This window comes from Mytilus californianus, unplaced genomic scaffold (assembly GCF_021869535.1).
Source record: "Mytilus californianus isolate M0D057914Y unplaced genomic scaffold, xbMytCali1.0.p SCAF_19, whole genome shotgun sequence".
Classification (NCBI taxonomy): domain Eukaryota; kingdom Metazoa; phylum Mollusca; class Bivalvia; order Mytilida; family Mytilidae; genus Mytilus; species Mytilus californianus.
Genome location: NW_026262667.1, coordinates 5,404,858 through 5,428,085, shown reverse-complemented (window position 1 = coordinate 5,428,085; position 23,228 = coordinate 5,404,858). Strand labels below are relative to the sequence as shown.

The following is a 23,228-nucleotide window of genomic DNA, read 5'->3' as shown; positions in this document are numbered from 1 at the left end:
AAATGTGAGTATCCAAGTAAATAAAAATCTAACATTGAGGGAATTTCAAGTATTTGAAGTTAAACACAGTATAATAAATTACCTCCCTTTGACCTAAATTTCACCCTGTTAGAACTCCACGTCTTTGTTATATATAACAAAAAAACATAAATAGTATACCGGTAATCAAAATAAAAAAATAATTAAATTACAAAAATTCAACACATTTCATTAACATATTTAGTGCGGATGGAGTAATGGTGGCTGAATGGTCAAAGTAGTTCAACTACTGTATCACTAGCCTGTCAACACTCTGAACCCTCACATTGAAGGTGTGTTTAACGTCAATCTTAATTGACTAGAGTTGCCAGTTTCTCTGTTGAAGGGGATGTTTTCACCAGGCTGTCTCCACAAATAAAAACTGGCAGCCTAGATATAGCAAATCATGCTGAAAGTGGTGTTAAAGACCTAAAATCAATCAATCTACTTTCATCAAGATATTCTTCAACTATGCTTCTTGCAAAATATTCTTAAAATAATATACCCTTTGTTTATAAACTCAGCTAAAAATGACACAAAGGTGAAAAAATATATTACAATTTGCAAAAATAAAAAACATTTCAATAATTGAACATTTTTTTCTCTTTTTCTTTTCTTTTTTTTTTTTTTTTTTTTTCTTTTTTTTTTTAGATTCTCCATTCTTAAACTACTGGAAGTGTTTTGCCTAGACATGAGTATGAACAGAAAATAGAAAGTAATTTTTGAAATTTCAAAGACATATTAACCTACAACTTCCAATCTTGTTGAAAATAGAGAACCTGTACATCATTTTTTTTTCTTTTTGTAAAAATTATAAACATTTTCTCATACACAAAAATAGTCTGAATTACATTCTTTACTGTTACAGTAAAATCACATAGCCCGTTTATGCAGCTACAGTTACCTGAAAAAGAAATATACAGAATTAAACGTAATTGTCAAAATCTGAAAATTGAAACAATATCAAATGCAAAATAATAAATAACTGGTCATTATAATCATGATTCATAAAACCTTTCTCTTACTTTGGTTTAAAAGTGATTTGCTGATATATTTTTTGAACTACCAGTCTTTATTCTAAAGCAGAAAAGGATGAAAAACAAGTCAATGGTAGATGTCTAACATATTTCTTTTTTTACATATTGTTTTTTTTGTATTGGTTCTTACCATAAAAGTAAGCTCCAATGCACACTCCCAGCTTCAATCTTTACAGACAAGCTGTGATGCTAACCTGAAAAATAAAATGATTAGTCATTCAAGATTGTTTAAAAGGATTAGTTTTGATATACTGTATGTATATTCCATATTTTGAATAATTGATTCATTTGATTGTTGGTTGCTAAATGTCCAGTGGCAAATTAAATAAAAGTCTATAAATATGTAATAGAAGTTGAGAACAGCAAACCAGCATCCCAACAAATTTTTACATAATCAAATCAGATAATTAAATTTACTCCTTTAAAGGCAATTAAAGAAAGCAAAGACTTCTTACCAAACTCCTACAAACCTTCACGCTTAGAGCACATGCTATTTCCAAATACATTTTATAATACTTTTTCTTTTTCAAAACAGGACTAACATACTGGTACATACCTTCGTATTAGCTGTATTAGACAGCCAAGTCTTATTCCCACACCATGAAAACATATCACAGAACAACCTAAAAAGAATTAAAAAAGACACATTATATATTTTACAAATCCATTTCTCTATAAATATAAAGTCACTATATAATGTTCTGATTTCTTACAAAATGTACACAATAGTATCAACACAAGTTTGTAAGATAAACTGTTGACAGAGATGTCTCGCCTAGCAGCGGAAAATGAAAAACATCTGATGATTAGCAACATTGCTAATTAATTCGATAATTTCTTAGAAATGCAAATAAATACAAAGTCATTGATCTATAGCAAGGAGTAACTATTAACCTGACTAAACAGAAAACTTGACATAATAAAAATAAAACAAGTCAAAGGTTTTTGTTTGAAATTTAACTGCACAAAAGTGATGTGCAAATTTAACAGTTATATCCCATTGAATGAACAAATCTTGCTGTTAATTGTACTTGTCTCCCCTTGGTTTTAAATATTTTGATCGAAAATCTTGTTCAAGAAAATGGTAACTTAAATTATAAAACTTATTAAAATTAATACATCAATGGTGTTTTGCATGCAGAAGATCAGAAGGTAGCTGGCGTGTTGTCTTAATATGCACTTCTTGTCGAATATTTCTAGAAAATGTATACAAATATTTGGCTTAAATAAACTTGCCTTCTTAATTTCTTGGTAAAGCCTCAGACTTGGTTGAAGATTCATTTGACCATCTTCCTTGGAGCTGCTATCCTGGCTGCTTTCAAAGGTTTTCCATCATAGTTTTTTATGCTAATCAGTCCACTGAATCCATTTAATCTAAGTAATGAAATGTCCTTTCCATTGTACATTATAAAATGTACAATAGTCACCAGAATGTTCCAAGGCATCTCACATTATTTTTCCAATCAAGGAAACTGAAGAAATTCTCAATTTAAAATACAAATAATTTATTAAATTCATTTAAAAGGTACTGTAAAAATACCAGACATGCTTTTAAACAGGTACCTTGTATTTTGATAGTTTAAGAAATGTATTCTGTACCCCACAATTTCTTCCACTCATTAAAAGTATATTTTAGAACTATGTTTACATTTTTTTTTATTTACATAGCTCTGGATAATAGCTTTTATATAAGTTACCAGACATCTGATATGAAAATACTTCTACAAATGTAAGAAAAAAAGTACAGTGTAGTAATAGTATAATAAACACATATAAATCAACATTTTTTTAATATTTTGAAGCATAGTTTAAACAAAAATATCTCATTTTCAAGGTTTACTACTCATGTACATAGTAGTCATGTATAGTCCCAAAATTTGTAAAAGCCTCTATAGATTTGCAAACTCTCTGTGAATTCCAAAAGATATGGGTTAAAAACTATTTATTTTACCTTTGATGAAAAATTACGTAGTTCCCTAGTCAGGAAAAAAATTATCAAACAATTCCATAGTACCAAGTGGACAACTTAAATATTTGTACAATCATTGTGTGAAGTTAAAAAGATTGAGATTGAAAACTGCAGGAGTTGATTACACAAAATCAGTACCATCTTTGAAAATTTTGGAAAACAATCATCAAGATCAGAATTAAGGGAAAAATGGGGGGAAATTCCTCAAACAATTTCATATAAGCAGGTACACAACTTCAAAATGTACGCAATTATTGTGAAGTTTCAGTGGTACAAGAAAAAGAAGCTGAAATGAAAAAATATAAATATGATGCAAAATGATATTACATGTATCAAGTATGAAATCTTTAGATTTAATAAAAAAATTTAGAAAGAAAAAATTAAGAACTCAAAGAAATGATATAAATACTGATTCTTTATAATAAAAATTAATTTCAATACTTTATAATTTAAATTAATTTCAAAACTCAAATGGCACGTAATACTTCAATAAAATAGATTTTTACTTTTTACTTTAGTTTTATACTTGAAAGAAAAATAGTAGCAAAATTTACAATTGAAAAAGTAAAATTTTTAGTTCCCAGATTATTTATGATAGCATTTTTGATTGGTTATATCAAAATTTGTTTTATGTAAGATTACTTCCAATGACTTTTGTCAGAAAAAGGGAAAATCACTGATATCTTGACAATAATGGACTGAGGCAAGGTTACTACACTTTCCGGAATCATTGGTTCCTTAAATGGATAAGAACCAGAAGCAGCCAATGTACAGACTTACAGGAATCAGCTCTTTTTTGCTACGGGAAAAGAAAACAGATTACCAGTTAAATCTAAAATAGTCTGGTTATCTTTAACTTTTTTAGTGATTAAATCCCGAAAGTCTGAAACAGGGTCTAATATAAATCTAAAACTGCTTGGTTAACAGAACTTATTGTATGCTATCGCTCAGGCAAAAATAATCACGTATATAATGCCTACCCATGTTAAAACTACAATAAAGTATAGCTTGCAACAATTATTTCTTAATTATTATGGACTAATGGAAAACTCCTTTGAACTATTGAGGCTAAAGTTGGATCCCTGTTAAAGAGTCAAGCTCTTAGATTACTCTTTGTCTGGCCATGAGTTTCAAAAAGGATCCAATGAAGAATAGCTGCAGTCAGTTATTGATAATTGGGTTTTACTTATTTTATTTTTTTAAAGTATTTTATGATGGCAAGTGCTTTACCTATATTGTAATTACCAAATTTGAAAAAGATAGAATGGTTTGATACCAAGGAGCAAATTAATTTATGTTGTAATTCAAACGGTATGATAGGGTTAAGATCAGTCTAATACCTTTTTCAATAAAAGATCTAAATTGTATAAAATGAGCTATATTTCAACAAACTTATGATTTGAAATTTGAAATTTTTGTGTTGTACAATCTACTCCTTTTCATGTACACATGATAAATAGAATAAAATAGACCAGTTTTCAGCTCCTTTTTTGTGATCTTGAAATGATCCTGCTCACTGTCAATACTTTTGACTGCAAAATAGAAAAATTGTTTCAAGAAGCTGGACAAAATTATCCTTTAATATATTGATCACAGAATGGCTTGGGAAGTTAAAAAGATTAATTTTCTATTAAACAGCAAATTTTTACAAAGAAATGCTTAAACTCAAGACAATTTAATTTTACAAATTACGATGAGCAATTGTTAAATGGGACTAACAAGTAAAATTAAAACATTAATACCAGTTGTCAATTATGGTCTCATAATAATGAAGTTATCATTAAATGTCTGGAATCTGTGGATGAAAACCTAGTTTTGAAGGTGAGAGTTGAAAATTAACCCAAGGTTGAGAAGCTTGAAGCAAAGGGAGATAACTACTGTAAGATATCGGGATTGATAAGTTAGATAACTCTTCACTTGGAGATGATGATAGTTTCAGATAACTCAAAATGAAGTTTTTAGGGTATTGGAAATCATTATAAATTTCGTTGGTCATCTCAACGAGATTGATTTTCTCCCTTGAGCCGGTACCGCAAAAGTGAGAAAAACAATCAAGTTGAGATGACTAATAATAATCTGTTTATCGCTATTTTGCTCATGACGACGTTGAAATTTACATTGACAATGGCACATGCAGCCTGAGTTTCTAGAGATACTTTCCATATCTTTCTACTATGCCGAAAAAGGAAATTATCAGTAAGATCAAAGGAAAATTCAGTAAAATAGTGATAATAATATATATATCATAGAAATTTATTATTGTTTACCAAATATTAAGACTTGTACAAGCTTTCAGTCATGTAAGAATTAATAACCTTTGCGATTATGTTTATAACTCTATAATAAATGTAGATTAAACATCCAAATTCTTTTTTGTATGGCAGAATTTTCGTTATGGCTAATTGACTGTTATAAAAATGTATTTTTATTACTTTATTATTATTTTAATAGCGATCAGTGCTTTAAAGATGTAGATACCCAGAAACAATTTTGAAGAAGATAAAGTATATCTAAAAAACTTTTGGGATTATTTTCCACTTCCCCTGAATTCAACTTAATTTACGAGAATATGTTATCAAGTTTTCCATTTCCAATACATCATAATATGTCAAATACAATTTAGATTTTGATTTTGATTGAAGATATTCATTTTCAATTTTGAAAAAAAGAAATTAAAGAAAGTATGAAAATCGTACAGATTCAAACTTAAAAGCAGCTTTATGCTCAAACATTTATTTTTTTTATGACTAGAAATATCAAATATTTTTCATTTCAGAATTACACATATAGATTCCTTCGAATGGTAAACACCACACCCTAAATACCTCAAAACCAAAGAACCATCCAAAGAACAACTGAAACAAACAGAAGATATAACCAACCCTACTACTTAAACACCAATAAGCAACTTTGTTATATGTTAGTAAAGACACGCAGCGCTCCAAGCATAATGTATTTCTGAAATGATAATTTGATATTTGTTAAGTCTACACCAAAACTCTGAAGATAAAGAATGTTTTGCTTCGGAACTTTGCATGCACTAGACTATGAGTTTAAATCAATTTCAAGTACTATGTTATTCTATAATCTGACAACTACAATGCTTTGAAAATGTAAAAATTTTAGGAAAATTATTTCATTATAAATCTGAAATTTTGATTTAAATGACATCGTTTTTTTTTAACGAAGAACCAAAAAAAATGCATTTACTCATTATCTTTTGATTTTGCCATTTGATTAGGGACTTTCCGTTTTGACTTTTCCTCAGCGTTCAGTATTTTTGTGATTTTACTTTTTTTTTCACTACAAAAAAAGCACTGATAGAACTTTAAGACAATGTTAAAAAAAACTTTCAATCGTTGGATCAAATGACAGTCTGTAGTGGTGAAAATACAGAGAAATTAATCATAACCAGGATAAACCTCATCTGAAGTTATTGCAACTATCATCATCTCTGTATTGATAACTTTTAATATTAAATTAACACCCCAAATATAAAGAAGGCGTTATACCCTGGGTTAATCTCCAACTTATATATTTAGCTTCTTATGTTGTTGCACATTAATAGATGCATAATTTAACTATTGAAAATTATGGACAAATCTTTTACTGCATTCAAGAAGAAAAGATAGACATGTTTTGAGTACAGGTACTTGGCTATCATGGATCAAATGATCATTTGGCTACTGTTGTAATAAATAACATGAAAACTTTCACAATTAAAAATTGCTCATCATAATCCTTCAGAAATATTATAAATTTTAAGGGTGAATATTTATAACAAATATAAAAGACTTTTTCATATGAAAATAACTAATTCAGAATAAAAGTATTTTTAACTTGGGGTGTACTGGATGACACATACAGTACATCTGTGTTATAGAAATTTCGCCTGCAGATTAACCACATAGTAGTAGTAGAAGTAAATGTGTGCATTTTCAAATCATCAAAAGTTGAGATATTTAAAAAATTACTGCATTCAAATTTTGTTCTAAATACCGGTACATATTAAGAGTAAAAATATGAAATTTAAATAATCTGAACCCAGTCATATTTTTTCAATTGATAAATACTTCACATAAATATCTAAATTTTGAGTCTGGGGGTTGGAATCCCTCCTTTTATTCTAATTCCTCTTTTTTTTTAATATGTGAACGTTTCATGGTGTCACTAGGTTTGGAACCCCCCTTTTCAAAATGGCTGTATCCACACATTGTACTGACTCAACTTCCCTAATGTAAAATAATATACACAAATGACTTCTCTGAGCATGGTCCCTGGGTCTTACTTTAAAAATGTATAGCTCAATTGGATCATATAGTTTAAATTCTTTCAAATTTGTAAATTCATTTCATACGAGTTACCTCCTCTTCACTCAGTGAAATTTTTAAATTTTCTATCATCATGGAGGGGCATAAGGATTTTTTACAGACTTCAAGGTTAATTATTTTTGAAGCCAAAGGGAATTCAGTATAAGGACTTTATTTTTCGTGGGAATATGATTCACCCTTATCAGAACTCTGGAATTAATGAGTAATTTTTCCGACTCAGCGAGTGAAAGCTTTATTCTTTTACACAAATTTTGGTAGCACCCCTTGCTAAAGCCCCTCATAATGCAAGATACCAGTGTTTTCATGGAGTAAGACTGAGTCATCATTATCTTAACTTGACTCACATGAATGTTAAAAAAAATAACCAATATTTTCTGTGTAAAAAGGTGTATCAATTTAATAAATTTTGGAGCATATTTTGTCAAGTTAAATTGAAGTTAAAATTTTGTCAAACATGAAGATACTTCAAAATAACAAAGAATAATAATTCTAAAAAACTATATTTGAAAATTATGTGCCATCTTTATCTAAGTGTCAAATTTAAAATTTAGAATTGAAGAAAGAATGAATGAAAAAAACACCCTTTACTTTGTCAATTTGTAAATTTGTTAACATATCAATTACTTACCCGCTACTGTCCTGTCCTGGTAGTAAAAAAACCATCCTAGTAGTACTTCTGTCCTGGGTCACCTGAGTTCATCCCCTGGTCTCTGGTTGGCTTGATGTTGTACATATTTAGTTTTCAGTTTAGTGTTTTGTAGACTTTTGTCTGTCATTTCTTTTGGTTCTAACTTCCTGGATCACCTGAGTTCATCCTTGGTCTTTGATTGGGTTGGTGTTGTACATTTTTTTGTTTGTGTATTGTTTTGTATATTTTTGTCTGTACTTTCTTTTGGTTATGGGGTAGTCTGTCTTTCTTCATCCATACTTATAAAGGTATTTAACTTATTTTCGTCTGTGTTTTATCCCATTGACATTAATACCACATACTATTTCTTTATGACAAACTTACAAACATTGGACCAAAAAAAAATTAAAAATACGGTATACCTATATTCTCTGTATAAACTCTGTAATGGAAACAGATAATAAAGATTAGTGATGTGTTTGAGAAAATTGTTGTCAATTCCATCGAAGCAGATCTCTAATAAGCCATATTCAAGGTTTATGACTGAATCTGCCTCTGGCCCCCATCTGTAACAAAAATTAAATTTACAAATTAGTAGTGTTGGGGAATGTTGGCGTCACTTCTATCAAACAGGCCCTTTAACAATCTCAGAGTAGAATGATCTTGTTACTATTGTATAGCGTTACGAGAACTATATGCTACTCTCCCTAGTCTGCTACAACGGAGTCTATCCAAGGTCTATGACTGAAACATCCTCCCAGCTGCATCTGTAACAAAAATAAAGGTCATTAATTAGTAGTGTTGGAGGACGTTGGCGTCACTTCTATCAAACAGGCCCTTTAACAATCTCAGAGTAGAATGATCTTGTTACTATTGTATAGCGTTACGAGAACTATATGCTACCCTCTCTAGTCTGCTACAACGGAGTCTATCCAAGGTCTAGGACTGAAACATCCTCCCTGCTGCATCTGAAACAAAAATAAAACTCATAAATTAAATGTCTGTGGTAAACCTTAAAATGAAATAGAAATACATATAAAACATTACACATAAAAACATAAAATAAAATGGATCAACCAACCTTATTTCAATTCTTTGAAGTAACTTTACCCCCTGAAATGAAATATAGATATCTATTATACCTCAGTTATCATTTTCTATTAAAATAAGTACACAATATTTTGACTTACAAGCTTTGAACTATTGGACCGGTCAATAGTTTCCAACTATTGGACCTCGTTGAAACTATTTGACTGCCAGCTTCATTATATTTCGCAGGATTTCCAATGCAGCTATAATGGAGGATTTTGAAAATACCAGGGAGAGTAATTTTTACCTTTTGTATCTAGGGTTGAAGTCAGTGCAAGACATAGCCTTAGCATTTCAGAATATTTATGAAGTAAACGTTATGGTTGGGTTTCTGCTTTATATATTACCATAGTTGATTTATCACAGCCATTTATTGTCTGTTGTCTTTTTTTAATATAATAAAACACTTACGGACTGGATATTTGTGGAAAAGTAAGTTTATTGTCCCCTCGGATACGACTATTGCCCTCGGCTACGCCTCAGGACAATAGTTGCACCATGAGGGACAATAAACTTACTACTCCATTCATACACAGTCAATAAATATACAATATGCATTACACATAAACATATAATATAAAACAACCTTTTTTTTAGTTCTTTTAAGTAACTTTAAACCTTTATAGAAACTTGAATTTTTTTTTTTCAAAGTTTTTTTTACCTCACTTTACCATAAAATTTGCAGGGAATAAGACTGCTGTCAAAAAACAATTTAAGATTTTTATTTTCGAAGAAAATTTCTCTCAAGCTAGTCAAATATGGAAGCATAAAAATTTTAGTTTTACCTGTGAAAGAATATTTTATGGGGACCAAATTAGTCAGGGATGCTGTTTTTTGTGGAAGCTTCCTTTTTATTAAATTTTGACATTTCTTTCCTTTAAAGATTTGACCATGCTGTACATATGTGCAACCATCCACTACTATTGGTCAAATTAAATGTTGCATGCAATACAGACCAAAATGAGGTTCAATTTTCGTCTTGGAAAACAATAATATATCAGCTATGTTTTTAAGCTCAATTTTACAAAATTTACCCAAGTGGCTGCTTAAATCAAATTATTACTTCATTATTTCATTTGAATTAATGTTTGAAAAAAATCCTGTTACCCTTTAAGGGGTAAATATTTTAAATGTATTTTTTTTTCAAACTTTAAAAAAGGAGTGGAAGCTGGCTAAAATACACAATATAATTAAACGTTTTTTATAACCATTTCAACCTCAAAGAAAAAGATAGTCTTTCCTAAGCGTGCCTCCAGCTTAGCTTTACAAATTTGTTCGTTAATTTTTTGTTGAGGAACAGTGACAACCTCTTTGTCCAAAAAAGTTTACTCTAGTGCATAAACCCTCAGCCTTGCTATCAAAAGTAAAAAATATAAATTAATGGAATATTGAAATCAAATCTTCTCAACACTTGGAATAGATAAGCTGGGTTTTGATCAAACTCATTTAAACTCTGCAGAAACTAAAAATAAGTCAAAGTCAATCAGATGTCTGGCAGTTATAATGCACTGAACATTTATATGAAACTAAGGAACATATGTTTCTATGTGAGACCTCATCTAAGAGATCAAAGCACTTAAAACTACCAACAATGATAGAGTGCTTTCCACATCCTCAAACCCGGTCGCCAATAGTGCATTCAACTCTATTGAGTACCGGTACTTATTTGTCAGAAGTCTCTGTGCATCAGTCAAAGTGCTGGTGAAATAGTCTCTACAGAGTAGAAATGAGTAAAATCTTTTAAATAAAAATTCTTTTTCACAAACTTGTATATTAAAATTATTAAATAATATTTGCATTATGAAGTAGGATACACTTTTGACATGTTAGTGTGATGATGTGGGTCTCCATGCTGTGATGTTTTGTTAGAATGACATCCTACATCACTGCCTTATTTTTGTGGAAAATGAAAAAAAAAATGTGTTGATGTAAGCATGGCAAAGGGTTATGTTATATAACCAATTTCTGTAATTCTTTATCTTCAGTTATCAATTATGAATATAAAAGACATTACCAATAGGAACAATTGAGAGAAGAAATTCAGTTTCTTTTAAAAATGAAATGTTGCTTCATTTAAAAACACATAAGAAAAAGCTATCAAAGTTACCTCCCATTGATAAAGGGGATTTTCATCAAAACAACTTCCATTCACTTGTAAAAATTTGAATACATTAAAGTACCAGAGCAATTGAAAAATTAACAATGTTAAAGGCCAATGATATTTAAAAAAATAACAGGATTGAAATTTTTCTCTTGGTGTCATATCATAGATTTTCAAAAATGTTTAGTTGCATCTGGTAGTTTTGTTTAAAAGAACATAAATTAGCAAATCTAAACTTTGAAGCCATTCAAAAAAATAATTCTGCTTGAAATTATGTAGTTTGATTTAGGCATTGCACAAGTTTTCATATCAACAGGTCTAAAAATTTGAGCATTCTTCAATTCATTTCTAAGGGTGGGCTTTGAGATATGAAAAAAATACTTTCGTTGGGTTGCTGCTTCAATGATGTATACCTGCATCCCCTTTTTTCTTAATGAGGATCTAAGAAAAAAATTATAGTGTCCTGATGCATAATTTTTAACCAACAAAAAAATACTTACCATGTATAATTATAGACGAGGTTCTTACCACACTCTTTGGTAACTACAAAGATGGATATCTTACTGTACACATTGCTTACTCTTCAAGGTCATTGCTCAATCTTTGGGTTCCTGAAATTTAGAAATTATTGCGATGTTTTTATTATACAGGATTTTCTCAATATTACAAAAAATAAAATTGCATTTTAGTCTAAAATGACGAATTCGCAATAATAAATGCACGCAACAATTTCTGAATTTACAGTACATGTATATTTATCTCAAAAAGATATTAATATTGTCCTGTAAAAATAACTGATCAAATTTTTTTTTGCATGCAAGTATCATTAACTTTGATTATGGTTATTGTTCCATGACCTATGGCTGTTTATAAACAGAAATTGTCTCAATAGCAATCATACCACATCATCTTATTAATACCAACCAGTATCATTTATACTGTCAAACCCAGTCATTTGTTTTTTTCTTTCTGTTCAGATTTGTTAGCTTATAGGTTGAACCTCTGTAAATATAGACAATGCAATTTCCAAAAGGAACTCCTTTTAAGGATAAAAAAAAAAAAAAATTCTATAAAGTTTCGTAAATAAACTGTTATCACAGAGAAATGTCTTGCTTTTTTGTAATTTCAATAATGCAAATGTTGAAATTAAAATAGCAACACTTTAACATGTAAGTTTTGCAATTATTCAAAGTAAATGAACTCTGACTGAAGGTACATGGCAAAGCAGTTTCCATGGAAATGAGATGTACCAAAGCTAATACAACTGCATACCAAATACCATTGACTTATCATAAGTAGTTTCCTTTAAACAAACTTAACAAAAACTAATACATGTAAACTAAGCAAAATTTCAAAGTCAATAAACCATAACTGAGGGGGTGGGGTCAAATAATCTCCATGGTAATGAGATGTGCCAATGCTAATACAACTGCATACCAAATATCATTGACTTACCACTAGTAGTTCCCCATAAACAGACCTAATCAAAAACTAATACATGAAAACTAAGCAAAAGTTTCAAAGTCAATAGACCATGACTGAGGGGAAAGGGCCAAATAATCTCCATGGAAATGAGATATGCCATTGCTTATACAACTGCAGACCTATTATCATTAACCTACCACTAGTGGTTCCCCATAAACTAACCTAATCATAAACTAATACATGAAAACTTAGCAAAATTTACAGAGTCAATAGACCATAACTAAGGGGGCAGGGCCAAATAGTCTCCATGGAAATGAGATATGCCAATGCTTATACAACTGCAGACCTATTATCATTAACCTACCACTAGTGGTTCCCCATAAACTAGACCTTATCACAAACTAATACATTGTTGATGCCGCCGCTGCCGAAAACAGCATACCTATGTCCCGCTTTTTTACTCTAAGCAAGACAAAAATCATATCCTGGAATCTTAACTTCATATGCACTATTATTCTTTACAAAGTTCAAAATACAGGGCTGTGCAGTATATTTTCAACATGTTTATGCCTTTCAAAGCCTTTTTAATAAGCAAGGTAATTGATATTGTACTTAAAAAAAAAATCATTTTAATGTTGAAAATTGATGAAGGGAAATGTTATATTCAACCAATACAAACCTTATAGATGAACGCAACTGGCCGATTCTTTTATATTGTTGTATATACTATACAGCCTAGGTTTTCTGAAGGTCTTCTTTAAGTTTCTGTGGTTTAACAATTCATCAAAATGAGAATAATAGTCTTGTAAATTCTCTGAAATACAAAATTCAATTTACTTTTCCATATATATATGCCTTTTTCAGCTGCACAGGTTTTTCTGTGATCAATTTGCTGTAATATTTTCAAAAGCAAACACAAAAACATTATGATTGGTTTAAAAAAATCTTAAGAATGGAAATTAATCAATGATATAACGTTGGTTTTTTTTTTGGTGTACAACCAATGAGATTACCCATAGTCCTTAGATTTTGAAAAAGAAAATTACATTTGTTGCGTAAACACAGCCAACTTTGCCAAATGATTATGATGAACTAAAACCAAAGGAAATTACATATAATAAGCTTTCTAAATAGATACCATGGTCCCAATTTATTATATTAGTAAACTCAAGGAGATGGTGTTTATAACCTCCTTGTTTAATTAAATGTCTTTTACTGACCTTTGTGGCATTTTAAATAGCTACTGAAAGTACAATTTCTTTGAAAAATATTGATTTTGTATTGATTTTGTATTTTTGTCCATCTGATGAGTTAAGCCTTTTTCAACTGATTTTTATATTCGTTCTTATGTTGTACTGTTATACCACTGTCCCAGGTTAGGGGGAGGGTTGGGATCCCGCTAACATGTTTAACCCCGCCACATTATGTATGTATGTGCCTGTCCCAAGTCAGGAGCCTGTAAATCAGTGGTTGTCGTTTGTTTACGTGTTACATATTTGTTTTTCGTTCATAAATAAGGCCGTTAGTTTTCTCGTTTGAATTGTTTTACATTGTCATTTCGGGGCCTTTTATAGCTGACTATGCGGTATGGGCTTTGCTCATTGTTGAAGGCCGTACGGTGACCTATAGTTGTTAATTTCTGTGTCATTTTGGCCTACTGTGGAGAGTTGTCTCATTGGCAATCATACCACATCTTTTTTTATATTTAGTTGAAATGATAAGACGTTTTTTCAGTGGGAACTCACTTTTGTCCTGACTGTATATACTCTGAGTCTAGCATTGTTGAAAATCTATATAATGGCGTATAGTGTCTGGTTTTCCTATCTAATACCAATTTAGATGACTTTAAGTTCCTAGAATCCAAGAACTGAATAGAAACATTTAATATTAAAACAAGTCAATGAAAAAATGTTATACTTCTCAAATAAATAAACCAACATGAAGAAATGGTTAAGAGTCATCATTGTGTTTCCCATCCAGGATCAACTGAACTTGGCGACCACAATACTCGTATACTGGTATTGTCAACAATACTCGTATATAATTAATGAACAAGCATTGCAAAAAAAAAAAAAAAATCAATAGGGTTTGTTATTTTCATTGATGTGTTTTATTAACAACTTCTTGGTGTTTTTTCCAACCAACAAAAGACACTACAGATGGCTATGGTTTCCGATGCATTAACGGAAAGTGTACCAAAAGACTCACAACTCGATCCATCAGGGCTGGCTCATTTTTCAAAAGATCTAGAGTACCCTTAGCTAAGCGATTGTACTTTATGTATCTTTTGTGTCAGGATACAATGGTGAAGAAGGCCGCCAAGACAACAGGCATTTCTGAAAAGACAACCATACAAGTGTACCAGTACATCAGAGATATTTGCACCACCAAACTCCTAAATACGCCATGCCAGTTAAGTGGTCCAGGTATCGTGGTACAGATAGATGAGAGCCTCTTTTGCCACAAAGCCAAATACAACAGAGGACGCTGGGCCAGTAAATAGCAGTGTGTTTTTGGTATCACATCACATATATGCAGATAGTAGATAAACGGGATGCAGACACCCTACTACCAATCATACAACTTGTTGTGAAACCAGGATCCATTGTCCACTCTGACCAATGGAAGGCATACCACCGCATCCAAGAGAAACTGGAAAGTCCCAAAGTGGCCAACCAAGGACTAACTAGATAGTACAAAAAGAGTCTGAAATTGTTGTGCATCAATTAAAAATCCTTGGGTTATTTCCCTTGAATACACTTTATCATGAGATACAAAAATGAATAAATGTTTCGAATTTTCTATCATGAAATACATATTTTTCAAATCAATACATTACTTTTGAATATTTTTCAATAAATGCAGTAATAATTACACTCTACTTCAATGTATTTATATTTTATATAAACAATACTAGGACAACACTGGTATACAATACTTATACATTTTATCTGAGACTACTATAACACAGTTATAGTAGTCTCAGATTTTATGTATACGAGTATTGTTGACAATACTGGTATACGAGTATTGTGGTCGCCAAGTTCAGTTGATCCCCCATCCAACCTTATTATGTATGAAAAATTTGTGAAATCTTTAATTCTTTAAAAGTAATTTTCTGGAACTAAAAGTTTGAAATCCAGAACAGAATACATTAAGGTTTATGACCCCTTCTGTAGCCATCTGAATTCGAAATTTTCAAACTGCAATAATATCAAAACAGCAAAGATAATGTACAGAAGGGAATGGCCATTTTGTACATATACCAGGGAGAAACTTCGAACAAAGCATTATTATTTATAATTTCATTGCATTCGATAGAAAATGGGAATTTTGAGACAAATAAAACCAGATTTTTGTAGAAAATCCACAGACTTTAATACTGAGATTTTCGTTATCAAATTCTAAACATAGATTACTTACTTGTTTGTCCATGATGTGCTAGCGTTTATTGTTTACAAAAAGTCCTAAATAACCTTTTAATTCAAAAAACTCGTGGTGAGTCTAGCGCACCCTGGAAGGTGTACTTGAATAGGTCCGTATTTATATTTGTTTTAACCAATATCTTAATTTATAATTTTGTTTTAAGGAAATCATTGCTAGCACTGGATGCAATTATCGTCTATCAATCAAGCACCGAATTGTCAAATATTAGATTACAAGGGGAAAGGCTGTGGATTTTCTATAAAATTTCCATGTTTAGCATTGAACATTTTGAATCAACAGAAGGGTACATAAATTAATCCTTAAAGTAAATAATTATTACTACATTAAATACCTTAAACTCGTCATGAAACTTTAAACTTTTTCATGTCTTCAAAAATTTTCAGGAAATAATGCAAGTCTTTGTCCAAGTAAAGATCAACCTAATTTGAATTCAAATCCTAACCTGTAAGTCACATGATCATACGTACAGGTAAAAATCTTTTCACTTGAAATCTACTCACTTCATACTTGAGTAACTTTTCTGGCTGGGTAGAAAAATATAATAAATGAAACCTGACACAAGGTGTTTCACAAAATATATAACAGAATTTTGTTCAGATAATAAAGCATTCCCTAAAGGCAAAATGAACAGTAAAACCTAAAAATATGAGGCTTCAATAACCTGCATAATTTTTGAAAATTTTGCATGATATTGTCTAAAGCATTTAAATGAGTACATATCTAAACACTGATATTTGGGTTAACTCAGTTAAAAAAAAACGTTTTTACAATATGAACAAAGTTAATTTTGGACCCTTTGGCCCCTTATGTTGACCCATAGTAAAATGTGGCTAAAATAAAAAAAATCCAAATACACAGTTAAATTCAGCATACCAAAGAACCTCAACAATGCAATTTTTGATGACACTTTAGACCCCAATGTGGACCAATTTAAAACGGGGCCCAAAATCTGAATACAAGAGTAGATTCAGCATATTTTAAAAAGTTTGATTGATTGATTTTTGGTGTTTAACGCCCCTTTTAAGCACCACATTTAGGCTATTTCGTAGCGGCCAGTTTTTAATGGTGGAGGAAGCCGGAGTGCCCAGATAATATTTTAAAAAGAACACCAATAACTAAAAGAGAAGTCAATAAATGATTTTAGTCATGTTGACTCATGAGTAACTTTATCTGCTGATATATTTTTGATTTCTTAAGTTTAAATCTATTATACTTTTCAAGATTACAGGCAAAAAATGCAAAATAATTTGTAAAAAACGTCATTAAAGTGCAATAACTTCAATCAGATGTCGATCAACAATTTCGGTATTGTTGACTTATTTGTAGATCTTGTTATGCTATGCTTAGAGGAAAAGATTTTTGTAAAGGATATCAGACAACAAGAGACTCGAAGTGATGACAAAAGCTCATTGTTGTTTTACTGAAAATTCACAAGTTAATATCAAGATCAGAATAATGTGATACAGAAGAATATTATACACCAAACACAAATCAGAAAACGTTTTACTATCACGGGGGTCATAGGACAATTTCAAAGTCAGAGTGACCTTACTTTGGTAAATGATACACCCCAATCCCATGTTGTATCAGCATAACAAAATTGGTCTACCTAAGTTCTATGGTACAAAAATTATGAGTGACCTGACTTTTGGATATGACACAACCTTGAAGCCCATGATGCAACTGCATACCAAGTTTGGTTAACGTAAGTTGAATAGTATAAAAGTAACTTGACACAGACGGACAGACACATATTACTATATTAGATACGTGTAAGCTGTTCATCTACAGTAGAGACATTATGATCCATTATAATATCCACCAAATCTGTGACTGTTGTGTGGGACCATAATCAGTTCTTTGAATAGTTATTTCCAATATAGAAACAAAGCTGTTATTGGTTGCTTGCAGAAACAAATCTTATATAAACTTGATCGATGCACCTCATGATGGTGTTGGTCAATTGCTAATTCATCCCACATTTTAAAATAAAAGTAGATGTTTGGGATGTGTTATAGAGAAAGATCATGTATTTTTAAAACCTATGGTTTCTTCTTTTAAACAAAATTCTTATTTTCATCCATAAATGGTGTAAAATTAAAGATTAAAAGAGTAAGACTCTTGAATGAAGATCTCTGTTACAGTCATTTCCATTGCAGTCTTGGAGACAGGTTTTTTGTAATAATCTTGGAATGTCACCGATTTTATTTCTAATATTTGAGTAACAGACACAGTTGAAATCAATTTGAAGAAATGTTTTGCTCTTATAGTCACATTAATGATTTTGACATTATATAGGCATCTGTTGAAGATCATATCAAGATCTCTTCCTGTTGTTTTTGTTTTGTTATGATGTGTCTCATGGGCATATACTCCACATCTCTTTTTAAATTTATTCATTCAAGCTGTTATTTCAATTTTGAAACTTAAAGAATCGTAGCAAGCATGCTCATGTACCCCATGCCCCCACATTGTCACCGGACAAACAAAATCTCACCAGAATCCTAAGTTCAAAGACTCATAACTCCTACAAAAGATAAGTTCTGGTAGATATACACATCTACATATTATGTCCTATTTAACTACAAAGTTTCATGAAATTCTGTTATGTGGATTCAGTTGAGTTGCTACAACTAACTGTTGCAGTAGTATATTTAGACCAAAATTCTAAGTTTAAAGGGGCATAACTCTAAGAAGAATAAAACTTGAATCGTAATTTCCTGTCATTTTGCACATCTATTAAGTATGTCCTTAACAGTAACCTACAAAGTTTGATTTTGATATGGTTTCAGAGGGGTGGGATGGCAAGAACAGGACTGATGAATAGACAGACAGACTGACAGACAGATCTACTTTCAATATTATTATTTTCTTTACACTTTCACCTCAGCATCACTTGTACCTATGTGTTTTTTATTCATTGTATTATATGTAATTCTAAATATTTCATGAAATTTTTGTCTTAAGCATATTCATCTTATAGCCTATAGCGGTTATGACAAAATGGATTTGTAAATACTGACTGTTGTCAATGTAACGAAAATAAGATACAGTCTGTGTTTGAGGCAATATATGTCAAAAATGAAAATTCTAAAACAGAATATGAAAGTAAATTTTACTAGCTAAAATGAAAGATACAACAATGAAAAAATTATATAATTTGTCCATCACGTTTAATTGTAGTACAGTACAGTCTTAAGTTTCTTCTTCAGTGTACATTTAAAATTCATTTATGCCATGTCTAGTTTTTTGTCTCTTTTGATCAGGAGGAGATAATCCATTCTCTTCTTCATCATCATCATCATCTTCTTCATCATTTTCTTCATCATCTTAATTTTTTTCTGCAGACTTTTCACCCATTTAAAATTTGACTTAACATATTATATAGGTAACTATATATAAAAAAAAATTTATTAAAAATCTATATCTTTGCAATTATAGTTAATAGATATATGGAGATGTGGTATGAGTGCCAATGGCAATGATACAACTCTCCATCCAAGTCACAATTTGTAAAAGTAAACCATTATAGGTCAAAGTACGGTCTTCATTTTACCATGTTTATTGTCCATGATCAACACTGCCAACTCTTGCCAATTTCGCATAAGTTGCCAGTCTTTTGTCGAGCAATACTAAATTCTTTTAAAAGAATAATCACCCAAATTAAAAACAGTATTTTCTTCCATGAAAAGGGTCCCATGAATAACCTGTTTGTTTGTATTTATTCATTAGACCTTTGTGTACACAGTTGCGGATCCAGAAGGGGGGGGGGGGTCCAAGGGTTGGACCCTCCCTTTTTTTTTTACAATCAATGCTTTGGAATGGGGACATATGGTTGGACCCCACCCCCTTTTATCCTGGGTTGGAACCCCCTTTTAAAAATGGCTGGATCCACCCCTGCTACAACATATATAAAATGATAAAATACTAATTCATTTGTTATATATCTGTATTTTTTTTAAATCAAGTATCATTAGTCATGAATTTAAAAATTAATCAAAATAAAAAACTTAAGTTGAATAGTTAACATGATTCTGTGATTTTTTATAGATTTAATTGACATTTCAAATGTGCTCGACTTCAACACACTGTATGAGGGTCATGATGGATGGTACATTCATGACAAATGAAAGTAAAAATTCATGTCAAATGATGTTAACGGTAATTTTTGGTGCATGACAATAAAATGTACACTTTCTTTTAGACGATAAAAAAAAAACGGCTAATCAGTTTAAATTAAAAAAAAAGTCAGGGACACAAATTCGTCGGACAAAATAAATTAATAAATATAAGTTAGATTTTATGAGTCGTGGCATATGCACCAGACAAAAGGTGTTTTGAAATACAAGGAAAGCCCAATATATCAACGAAGAAGGGCCTCTTTTGCTGTGCATAAGATTAAAACTTGTCACCAGGTCTTCAGCAATCTGCTTTTTAATATTCATTTACAATGACAACACATTCATCATTATAACAGAAACCAACATTCAATGTGTGACATTTTTCACACAAGAACATTTTAAACAGTGTATTTCTAAAATGACCGAGAGTCAACTTAATTACATGTGTTTTGTATTGCACCATTACGTAAAAATAACATATATATAGAAAATGACAAATTAAAAGAAGAAATAAAAAAATAAAAGCAGCAAATTAAACTATCTATACATAGATAACACTAATCAAATGAATGTACTTCCATGGTCAAACTTAAGAGCGAGGAACGCGATTCCCTAAAAAAGAGTGATTTGAAAGATTTTTTGCATTAGATTTCGAGTTCTCAAATTTGTTTTAATAGTTCCACCACATTGATGTAATGTCATTACAGGATGATACTCCCATCATGGAAGTAATATTGAAAGGAATAACAACGTCGTCACTTCAAAGGTTTCATCTGCGTTACCGCCCATCTTTCGATAACTCGTTAATTGGTTTAATATATGGCATGGTAATTGACTCTCGGCATGTGATAGATCAAATCACTGACACTTTTCGGTCATTTTCGTGTTCCCGGAAAATTACGAATAGACCAGTTGTTGTCGTATGTACGTACGAAGTAACCCGAATAGTTCACTCGTTACATTCCGCTGCTGTACGCTACCGAATAGAGTCAGTTATTCAATGTTGATTTTAGTCTATTTTTCCTATTTATGTCTTTTTCGATCTTAATAGTTTAGGCCGACAGTTATCACATATTGAATTTAAGAAAAAAGGGTGGATCATTTTCAATTTTAATACTTAAAACCAGTTAATTAAGAAGCCATTTCTGAAAGTTAAGAAGATGATTGTACAAAAAAATATGTGTCGACCCCCTTTTATTAAATACGAATAATCCAAGTCTTCCGTGTATACCAGGCAAATCAAATATTCACAATTTTAAACGTTTCTATTCTTTAATTTGTACATAAACAAATTCATATAAAATAAATTTGCGGTTAGACAGATAGCGCCAAGCTCGTTTTGTATGGTTGATTTTCTTTTTGCTGTAACGTGCTACATTAATATTAGTATTCAATTGTAAACACTTTTTTAAAATAGATATAAATTTAACATGTTTACGAACTTATGATCCCGATTTTAATTGTCCAGTTTTAATAACGTAATCAATTACTTGAAAGTAAATATTTTTATAAATCTCGATAAACTTGGCACATTTCAACAGTAAAATATTCTATGTCTACATCTGTCTACATTATTTTGTTCAACATCATGTGAAACCTGATCGATTCATCGGTATTTAACTGTTTTACTCGGGATCCGCTTTTAACCGGAAAATACTTTTAGAACAGTTTAAAACAAACGGTAAAGAGCAAAAATATGCTAAATTAAATACAATTTTCCATGCTAAACTGTTGTAGGTTGAACAATTCTCGTCCGTTTTTCAAGTTTTTTACATCATACGACTTCTTTCTGAAGGTAGAGGTTTTATATGATACAGCGCCACCTTCTTATTAATAAACCTCGGATTTCACACAGGTGCTTTATAATTACCGGACTCGATAAAATCACGTGACTGATAAGAAATTCCAGATGCCATTTTACAACCGCGGTATCACAGATAGTAACCAAAGGGGTATTGCCGCTGAGACTATAATTGGATAAAATCATATGACTTTAGTACAGAGCTCTGCAGGCTGTTAATACATGCTAATTAGTCGTTGTTATTCCTTTTAAATATTACTTCCATGCTCCCATAAACCGTGCATACATTCATTACATGTACATATGTCACCAATTAACACAAGTTGTATTGTTTCAGATTCAAATTAATAAAACAAACAGTGGCATCCTGTCGAGCATATATAAGACATCGTAATTGGAGATAGGAAAGACAATCAAGCGACAGGGTGCCTGCTGATAATAAAATTCATTTGACAATATATCAATTTTTTAATATACCACCTTTTCATTTTCTTTAAATACTATCGAAATACAAATGATGGAAAACTGTTGTACGGGTGAAAAAAAAATTGAACAGCGAATCGTTTATTATTATTTAAATGTAAATGTATACTTTATCATTTATCATTAAATACGTTTCGCCAAATATGAATAAAAAATATCTTTATAGTCTCTATTATATGAAATTTATAGTCTCTATTATATGAAATTTATAGTCTCTATTATATGAAATTTATAGTCTCTATTATATGAAATTATACGAACTATGAACTATCACGAACAAGAACCCTTATAGTAAAACTCCATTATGTCCTTTGAACAGATGAGTTATCCCGACAAATACAATTTAATATAATTAAATATAATTTTATTTTGTATTCAATATTTATCGTTTCTATTTGAACAATAAAAAATAGCCGCAGTGAACACTTTGAATTTGAACTTATTATGTATTATTTCATTTATTTAAGAACAACTGGAATTTATTTTACATGTATAACAGTATGATCTCGCTAATGTACGTTGTTTTCGTATATTACATTTGTGTTGGTTTTTTTTTTTCAAAGACAACTTTTCAAAACGCCGGAGACCTAAGAATTTCTTAATTTAAACTGACTTTTCTGACATCAAAATATAGCTTTTTGGCAGGGGTATTCAACAGTATGTGTTAATAGTATTTCCTTCGCATATTAAGTGTGCTTCAATTTTTTTAGTTATAACTGCTGTCTCGTTTCTTTTGAGGTAATTCATCGTTATTTACTGATGTGAGTAAGGGAATTTA

At 30.7% G+C, this 23,228-nt stretch overlaps 2 long non-coding RNA genes across 2 annotated transcripts in view; both read right to left on the bottom strand.

The window, feature by feature from the left end:
• LOC127727137 (uncharacterized) overlaps positions 1-23,228 on the bottom strand; it is a 159,977-nt gene that overhangs the window by 119,378 nt on the left and 17,371 nt on the right. The window lies entirely within an intron of this gene.
• LOC127727140 (uncharacterized) lies at positions 456-1,647 on the bottom strand. Its single transcript, XR_007993792.1, has 3 exons — positions 1,612-1,647; positions 1,186-1,249; positions 456-922 (listed from the first exon to the last, which is right to left on the bottom strand). It is a non-coding gene; the product is annotated as an uncharacterized LOC127727140 (long non-coding RNA).